Below are 10,847 nucleotides of genomic sequence, written 5' to 3' on the forward strand. Positions count from 1 at the left end.
TCTAGAAAAAAAAACTGCCTATAAAACAAATGTTATCCCCTACGAATACCCCTCCTTGAGTTACCACCTCCACCTCTTCTTTGACGATCATCTTGTAGTCTTGGCATCCAATCTTCTAAATGACGGGTTAAATCATCAAGGCATTGCCAAAATGTCACATCATCAGTTCGGTGTCGAATGTCTGGGTGGAGTGGATAATCTCTTGCACCTAAGTATTGCAGACACTGCAATTTTAAATAAATGTTATCGTACGACAATATAGTCATAATAAAAATAATAAAATTAAATAAAATAAAACTTACTGCAACTTCAGACATATCACATGGTTCTATTGGCATTGATGTTAATGCGACATCTCTATGAATTCGAATATGAGTGCGAGCTTGGTAATAGTCGAGATATCCTTCTACCATTTCAGTAGAAAAATTTGCTCTGTAAGAACCTGCTTCACCTACTCTAAAACAATGATTCATCCAAGAATCCCATGCACGAAGGTTCTCATCGTGTTTGCATTTATATTTGTTGTTCTCTAGTCCTCTATAACTAGTTTTGGGATGCAATAAACGTAGGGGTATAATTTGAACATATCCAAATTGTCTCAATACATGATCAGGCATATATGGCTCTGTAATATCCCTATAATGAATTACACCAGAATACAATGTGATCGGATACGTCTGATGAGGATTTCTATCAAATGGAGTCCACACTACCTAAATTTTAAAAATAACAATATGAGAAAAAAAAATGGTGAAGGATATAGTAAATATTTTCAATAGTACAAATATATATAATTTGCTAACCTCATCAACTTTCATATCATCTAGTATGTGTCTATAAGACACCAAAGAATCAATACCAACATTATGAACATGTGGAGGGATCCATTGTTGTGCATGCGGTAATCTTAAATCCCATTCCTTGTTCTTTTGGGGTCGAAATGTCGGAAAATAAGCATATATCCAAGCCTAAAAAAAAGTAATAGTATTTTATTAACATTACCAATTTTGATATTAAAATGTAAGGAAATGTTTTATTTAATAATACCTGAAGGAGCGTTAAACATCCAGCAATTTGAGCATTGTCAAATCTGGAAGCTACCCCTAATTGACGATACATATATGTCAAACAAGCAGCACCCCAAGCATAATCTTTAACCTTTTCCAAATCAACCAAGTATGGTAGAAGATAAGGACTAACACTAGTAGATGACCTGTCTACAAAAATAGTACACCCTAACAACCACAACAAGTATCCAATAGCTTCTGATGACGAATGCAAATTATTTAATGGACAACAACCTTGTATAAAGTTTAACCGCACGCTCCCCCTACGATATTCATTATCCACCTCAGATGTTGATATATTAAGAGTGGTTTTTAGATGCTCTTTTAATTGGGAAACTACGGGTTTGCCAAAAACTGCTTGTCCGGTGATAGGAATACTTAAAATGTATGCAACATCATGTAGCGTTATTGTTAGCTCTCCGAAAGGTAGGTGAAATGAATTTGTTTCTGGATTCCACCTCTCCACAAAAGCAGATATTAACGGCATATTCAAATTAGAATGCATACAATCAGCCAGATGAAAAAGCTCACTAGGTATAATTAATGCCTTCACCTCCTTATTACGAGGTTTCCACTTTTGTAAACGCTCACTTTGTTTGTGACCCTTCAATACATTTCGTTCCTATTCAAGTCACAAATAAAGTGTAAGAATTCAATATAAAATATGTATTTATCTCTTACCAATTAAAATGTTGAAATGTAGAGTGTGAAACAGATTAAATAAACACTACAAATTAAAAAAAATAAACTAACTACTTAGACTTACCCGACCATGCCAAATATAATATGCAACGTGACCACGAAAACTCTTTAGCAATTCGGGATTTGTTGGGCCACCATCAATTGAATCTTGCAACTCACTATAGTCTTCAAGACAAACCTGTTTATCTCCCCCAAATCGCCCATGCACCTCAAAATTACCTCGAGAACTACTCATTCTTGAACCAAATTGTTGTTTTGACAATGGCTCCTCCTCCTCCTCCCCATCCTCCTCCACATCCTCATGCTCTTTCTCCTCCTCCCCAACCTCCTCCACATCCTCATGCTCCTTCTCCTCCTCCTCCTCCTCCTCCTCATCATCATCATCTTCATCATCATTGGTTTGACTAGTATGAGCGGATTGTTGAATTGCTATTTCAAAGGAATCCAAATATTCTTGCTCCCCTTTATCCTGTGCAATGTATTCAAGTCTAAATTTAGGATTTTGTGTACCGATTGAGAGAAGTTTGTTGGTCTTAACACGCTTAGCCCTATTGGATACTGTAGGACGTAATCGTGAAATAGGAATATCCTCATTGATATTAGAACTCTCTTTTAACCTCTTACTTTTTGAACCTCTTCCTTTACAACCCTGTGACATCTACAAAAAAAAAAATAAAAAAAAAAAAAATTATAATAATTAAATAATTATAATGATAAAAAAAGTTATAATAATTTGTAGTAATTGAGTAATTATGCAAAAAGAATATAAATAATACATTATTTTTCATCTAACTTGATTCTCATTTAAACTACTGTGAGTATTAACCAATACAAGCAAATACTTATAAAAAAATGATCAATCGATTAAAAACTATGATGATTTGCATGCAAATTAAACTAGTAAAAACTAATTTATATAGTAGTAAGATAGTTAAACCACCACCACCAAGCTAAGAGGTAGTTGGACCACTCTAAATTATAGCAAAGCTTGCTAGGTTGGTAAGAAGATAAAAGATCACATTAAACATAAGAGTAGGTAATTAGTAAGCAATTTGGCACGAAATGGTTGTCATTGACTAAAGCTAGCTAAATATGATTAGTCTAATTAAGCACACTAATATAGCTAAGTAAGAAGGACAAAATCCAATAATAAGAGCTGGGAGAAAATGGGAAAAGATCGACGAAAGAAAAGACAAGGATACATTGTAAAATAATCTACTAATAACCATCCCACTGAGTAAAATGTCCACAAAATACTTTTTCTCTCTAAAACAACATTCATATCATCACAGAAACAACATTAATCATAAAAAAAAGGGAAAAATAAAACGAAGAATACAAATAGAAAACCGGTCAATTAGTTAAGTTTATGGATGCACAATTGTTTATCTTAATATGATTGATGGATTGTTGTTGATGCGTTGCTCTCATCTAAAACATTCAAATCCAAGGAAATTGAGTTTGTGAAAATCGAAATCAAATGGAGCAACTATTTATAGAACAATTAAACCATTTCATGAGAAAAATTACAACAATTGTTCCTATGGGCAAAAGTTTGAGGCACAACAATTGTTCCCCTACTGTTAGTACTAGTAAAGCTTGCTGCAGTCAGAACAAACCTCACCCCACTCAAATTCAACATTTACAATTCTACGAGTAATCATTATTTAATTATCAACACAAAGGGTCCAAGCTACAATGCATGTTCATGTTATGACAATCTGGGCAAAATTCTTATAATTTACAATCCCAAATTCCCCAATTCTTTCAATAAATTTCAATGTATTAAACTAATTTCAATTGGGTTCTTCCAATATTAATAAAATCATTAATACCCAAATGAATATAAAAAATCAAGCCACTTCATATGAAAAATTACAAATCAGAAGAAATAGTCACAAGATTCTTCAATTTGAGAACAATTGTACGATCAAAAAAAATTTCAAAATCAACAAATTTATCAATAAATTAAACAAAAAAACATACCTTAGAGTAGAAGATTTATAAATGGTGAACAAGTTCTTTGTTTCTGAGATTGAAATATTTTGAGGGATTAGGGAATCAAGAGGTAGAAATTGAGAACAAAATGAATTGAAGTGAGAAACTGGAAAAAAGGGTTGTTGAGCGTGAAATACTGAAACAAAGTGATTTTTCCATTCTTTTAATTTTGTAAAAGGGTATTTCAGTCTTTTTATTCTATTATTATCATTAATTTAATTCTGCATTTAGCTTATTTTGTACTGCATTTAGTACTTGCGTATTATTAATATTTTTTGTTTCTGAAAAATGTGATTTTGTTATGTGTCGTATACATAATAATAACATAATATTCCAATTTTAATCAATTGCCCTGTTCCTTTGAGCTTTCATTATTATTACTTCCTCTGTGTTTTTTTTAAGTGTTACAATATGACCAGCACATAGTTTTATGCAATTTAATTGACTTAAATAAAATAAGAGGTAAGTGAGGTAGTTGGAGTATTAAAAAATTATAAGAGAAAGATATTGGGGTTAATAGTTTATTGAAAAGTAATGAATGTGGGAGGAAAGATATAATATAAAAAAGTAGTAGTGGGTTTGGGTGGGGAACATGAGAGGAGAGAGATATAATATTTAAATGTAACTTTTTGCCAAAAAAGGAAGTATAACACTTAAAAAAACATGGATGGAAATGGAAAGTGTAACACTTAAAAAAACACGGAGGGAGTACAATTTAAGAGGTACACCCAGAAAAAAAAAAAAAAAATAATCAATGCCCGCCAACGAGAATCACCACCAAAAAAAAGAGTCATGTGTATTAGGAGTTGTGAAACTAAGAGGTACGTGATGTTGACTAATCTTAATCCTAACATATCACAAAGTTTCATATGTGGCTGGCCATACGGTGTGGCTAGCCACAATATTTAAAAAAAAAAACTTGCTTCTCTCTCTCTCCTATTTCTCTTTCCTCTATTCTTCTTCTCGAATTGCTGAGTTTATCAACAATTTAATTCATTTTTTGAGCCTATTTTGATTATTCAGTCAATTTTGACTCTTATATTCATACTGATTTTGTTCAAAACAAATTGGATTGATCGATTCTTGATTCTTGGATTTTCCCCAATTTTTAGGGTTCTTTCAATTTCATTCTTTATTGTTCAAATTTGAGCAATTAGCCACAAATTGTAAGCGTGCTGCTTGTTCAACCACAACGTGGACCCGAAACCACCGACCCTTGGCTGCTATGCTGTGAGAAGTGGTGTGAGGAGCAGGGGACGCTACTACTACTTGCGCTATGTTAGTGTTGTTGCTGTTTTGGTTGAATCTAGGTTTAATTTGGTTGTGGGTTAGGGTACTCAAGGTAAGGTAGGGTAGTCCAGTTCTTTAGCTTGTCACTTAATTTTACTTTTAGTAGATCTTTTCATGGAGAATATTAAAATTGCAAGCACTTGTGACATTGTGAGTTTTGGTGAGCAAGATGCAAGTGGTGGCATGGTTGTTGGTGATAAGGGTGGTGGTGTGGGGCAGTGGTTTGTGTGATGAGTGAGGTGTAGCAGGTGGGGGTGTGGTGGAGTTTAAGGCTTTGAGGTGGTGTAGGATTAGCGGTTACTTACTTTGGTTAGGGGTTACTAGGCGGTTACTTGAGGGGTTACTAGAAGGGTTACTTAAGTGGGGTTACTAGAGGGGTTACCGAGGGGTTACTTGGGGGTTTACTCAAGTGGGGTTACTTGAGGGGTTACTAGAGGAATTACTTGAAGGGTTGACACCCTGTCGCACCGTGCGGCTAGCAGAAACGCACTGCTAACATATAGGTAGGTAGACTATTTTCCTTTTTTTATTTTAAAAAAAAATTGACTATAGTTTACAAGATTATAGGTTGTACACATTCACTTGTACGGTATGTTTCACCTTTCATTGATTTTTTTTTACAATTTTTAAATTTAAATTTTTTGATTACTTTATATAATAACAAACTTGACTTTGTCAACATAAGATTTTGTCAAAATTTTAGCTAGCATACAATATTTGGTAACCATATTTAGCTTTGAATTATTAGCTAATGCATCTATAAATAAGTTTTTAATACTTAAGATAAAATATTTTTTTTTAAGGAAAGATAAAATATTTATTAAAAGCATGAGAAAGAAAAAAAAAAAAAAAATTATGATGAAATATTGTGTGGATATCCATTATACTCCTTTATCATACCGGAATGTTCTAGATCTGGGGTTTATTGTTATCTAAGCAAACCCTAGTTATATTGTATGTATATATATGTATATCCCCACTCTATGGAATAATGTAGACTGATCCATTCTCTTCCCAATTTCTCTCATGTTCCCTTTATTTTACAACATGTTATCAGCACCAATCTCTAAGCCACCAGAAACCAACCCTTAAATAAGTCCTTCGAATGCTCAAACTTATGTTCCAATTTATTCAATAATCGTGTCACAATAATCGGTCGGGCTTATTATTGCTTTGTGGTATTAATCTAAATATAATACAATTTTGGGATAATTAAATTGGTTTTAGCTTCTTCACGCTAAGCTCCTGGAGGATGTGGAGTCCATGAGTGGCGAGAATATTCAATCTTATTAAATACATCTGATCCTATCATTGAACCGACATGAAAGCTATGAGCACTTGTCCGATTTATATTTAACAAGTTTTATCCAAAAGGATAAATTTATCTCTTGATCCCAAGATCAGATAAGGAGAAAAAAAATACATAACATAAAGATGGTAATAAAAGATATTTACATATTTTCTAAGAAATTTTTTTATTTATTTTCTATCGTTTTAAGATAAAGCAATATTTACCTATTATAATAATAAAGTCTATGTATAGTGTACACGTAGTATACAATTGTTATTCTTAGTTCATGTTTTTTTCACTAATTTTTGGAATTCCTAAAACTTGACTAAATCTTTTCAGTTATGTACATGTGATAATAGTTTGTTAATTCAGTCGATTCACAATTAATATTTTTCTATGTAGCAATATGTATTGAATTAGAATCTTACAGAAATTGAATTTGAGACTTCTGACTTACTAAACTATAAGTGAAATATATGGATTTGTTTCTAGTATTGTTTATAAGAGTCAGTAATATAATTATATGTGACTTTTTATAGTGAACTAGGTAAAGTTTGTTAAGGGGATATGCATCATTGTGCAACTTAAAGCATCGAATAATTTAAAATTATGAATTGCGGCTTAAAGTATATATATTCATATACCAAAGAATATTTGTTGATTAAATATTACCATGATACATAATTTGATTATTATTATCCATTTTTAATTTAATGATCATAACTGAATAAATAAGTTTATTTTTAGTAAAAGTTTTGTGTAGAACGGACTCACATGAGTCCGATCATACAAATAGGAAAAAAAATTGAAGAAAAAAAATCTCAATGGTAAGAAATTAGATAATAATAGTCAGATATCAGATTATAATGGTCAGAAATTAGATTATAACGGTCAGAATTAGATTATAACGGTCAGATATTGAGGAAAAAAAATCTTAATGATCAGAAATTAGATAACAATAGTCCGATATTAGATTATAATGGTTAAAAATTAGATCATAATGGTCAGATATTAAATTATAAATATAAGATATTATATTATAATTGTCAGAAAATAGGTTATTTATATCAGAAAATAGGTTAAATATATCAGATATTAAAAAAATAACCAAGCTTCGAAGCCTCATATATGATAAGCGGCTTGTCAGAAAACAACTTCGAAAACTGGTCCTTCAATGCTATATTGCTATGATCATGACTGTGAAAAATGGACCCTATTATTGCTGATGTCGAAATTGCCATCAGAACAACAAATTTAGCAACCTTGGGGTGTCCTGCTCCTAACTCGTAACTCGTTAGATACTCTCACACTGCAAAACCATGATGAAACATATAAGCACTGCTCTTCGATCTGTCTATACAAAATAACAAGATGTGGAGAGTGAAGATATCATATTGATGCTTACCTGACTGTTGCATTAAAGCCTAGAGCAATCATTAGAGTCCACACATCCAAATTCATATTGCAATTAGAGTCGGGAATTTGAGGAGAGAGAGTGAGAGGAAATACTAGAGGTGTACGACAGTTGTTGGGGATGGGTGGGGGAGGGTTGCCGACACCGGGGAATGGGAGGGAGAAGGTCGCTGGCCAAGGCTGAGCAGTGACAGTGGGTAGAGAATGGAAATATGCATTATAAACCGGACTCACGTGAAACAGACTCACACAAAACCTTATGTTATTTTTATTTGTCTTTGATTTATAAGTTTTGTCTTAGTATAATACAAAGTAAATACTATTTTGTCTCAATACCTCTACTTTGTTTCTTACATAAAATTATACTATGCTTCTATATGTGATTTATTTGATCTTATAATTACATCAAGTATTCCGTATGTAACATCTAATGTGGGAGAATCGGCCAAACAAATGGATGTATATGTTTGGTATAATATTTGTTGGCATTCATACTTTTGCATCTAATACTAAAAGCTTATGTAAAAGTTATATAATACGGAGTAATTGATTGGAATATGTTTCTGATTTTACCTTAAGTAATTAACTTTACTATATACTCATACTACTCTTAGTCTCTTATTTTGTTAATTTGAGATGAAATGAATCGATTTATGGATTATAATTGATAGTGATTCCATAATGACAATTTTATGACGTATTGCAAATTTAATTTTCTAATAAATGTGCCATAAGTCCAGTAGTGTGCCGCTAGGAACTTACAAGTGATACTGTCTTACTCTAAAATAATACTATCATCTTTAATTATTTAACATCTCATGTATATGCATTACACTTTGTCTTTAACTTAATAACTTGGTTATATTAATACTATGAAGTATACTATATATTATGTTGATTGATGTGTGATTAATTACATTCAATTATATACACCTACATGAAATTGATTATTGTGATGAAGCTCATTTACATATGGACTTGAAGTTCCTTAGATATATATAAAGAGTACTAATACATATGGACTTGAAGTTCAATATGAAGACATATACTAACCTAGACTTTTCTAATAGTTTCTCAAGCTTTTGCCTAGATAATCCACCATTTATATAAATAATGTGTTTCTATATACACAATGTCATGTGAAAATACAAAGTATTTGTATTAGGGCTGTCAAACGGGTCGTGTCGTGTCAGGTTCGTGTTCGTGTCGATATTAAACGGGTTGAAAAACCCTTGACCCAAACCTAACCCGTTTATTAAACGGGTTGAAAACCCTTGACCCAAACCTAACCCGCTTATTAAACGGATTACCCGTGTAACTTTTTACCCACATAGTATGTAATAAACTAATTAATAATTCAATCAAAAAAAAAAACAGACATCATTAGTTCATTAAAGATCGATACTACAACAGTTTTAAGTTAGTAATTTTAACAATATATACCACAAGGGATTAAAGTTAGTAGTTTTAACTATATAACCATACATAAGAATTGTTTCAAATTAACCGTAAAATTAGATTTTATTTACAAAAGATGAAAATTATAATTTTTTCGCCAAATTAACCGCCAAAAAACTACCAAAATGTATAAATGGTGTCAAGGTAATTTACAAAATTACAAGTTTTGAATAAAAATTTTCAGTTTTTTTTACTACTCAATTAATAGATTAAGCGTGTCGGGTTAGGGTTGACGGGTTGTCGTTCAACCCATTTATATAATCGGGTTATGCGTGTCGGTTTCGGGTTGAAAATTTCAACCCAAACTCAACCTGTTTGCTTTCGTGTCGTGTCCGTGTCGACCCAATTATGTAATGGGTTGAGAATTCTTGACCCAAACCCGCTTATTTCGTGTTGGGTTTGTGTCGGGTTATCGTGTCGTGTCAGCTTTTGACAACCCTAATTTGTATAGTTATATATTGTCTTTTGGGTGGATATTCAAGATACCAAGCTCTAGATGAGTATTAATAAATAACTAGATATACACATTCCTAGAAAGTGAATGAAAAATTGCACACTTGAAAGAGTTATAAGCATGTTTGCATGATGTTCTTTTGTTTATATATAATTCATGAAAAAGTTCATAAGAATTGCAAACATGAGCATATTATCTTTTGAGCAAGACATATTATTCATGAGTTTAAGAAATTGAACATGGCATTCTGAGCAACTCGTTGATAAATATATTTATTATGCCCATACTTATAGGATATTCCAATTTAAAATGAACGCAAGAGAAACACTTTACTTAATACATGAATTTATCAAAAGAATTTATGACTTACAAGGTGCAAAAGATTTTAAAGGTTGTTGAATTGGATTGATTCCATATCTCCATATGCAAGGATTAGGGGGATATTGTATGTATAAATAATAATATATATTAATGGTTAGTTTGATACATACATTAACTTAAATATCAACGATTTATCTAATAGAAAAGGCCTCATGTTAATTAAATATTTAAAAATTATACTATCATGAAGATAGATATAAATAAATGTCATTGATCATATACTATTTGTAAATGTATGCTCCAATTAAAATTGATGTCCTAGAAGGACAACATCGATTGCTGATAAACCTATAGCACGCCTGAAGCGTGATAGATCAATAGGTTCTAAAGATAATTAAGTATCTTTGATAAGGAAATGAGCTACATACTATTGACAATGACAAATTTGAGGAAGTGATAAATCTCATTACATTTCTAGAAGAAATCACTATTAGTAAAATTCATATGTTTCATGATTATATAAAAGACTTCTGAAGTGTATGAAATATCCAATAAGATTAATATGTATCAAGATTATAGTCAAAACTCCAGCAGAGTATATGATTAATTATTGGATAAAATATTAGTTGATTGTCTTGCCAATGGTATAAAGAAACACATGTTGTGTTCAACTATCACATCATATTCATGGCCATGCATAAAGTAAGTTTAATAAAGTGATCACTAGTGTTGGAAAACTGACCAGAGTTCAAATTTAGAGAAGTGATTGGATGTGACAATTAAATTAGGTCATCCGGGTTTAATAATTACCCATTATGAAAACCTGAATTTTCATTTAATAATGTGCTGACAC

Source organism: Chenopodium album, chromosome 13, assembly GCF_948465745.1.
Source record: "Chenopodium album chromosome 13, dcCheAlbu1.1, whole genome shotgun sequence".
NCBI lineage: Eukaryota > Viridiplantae > Streptophyta > Magnoliopsida > Caryophyllales > Amaranthaceae > Chenopodium > Chenopodium album.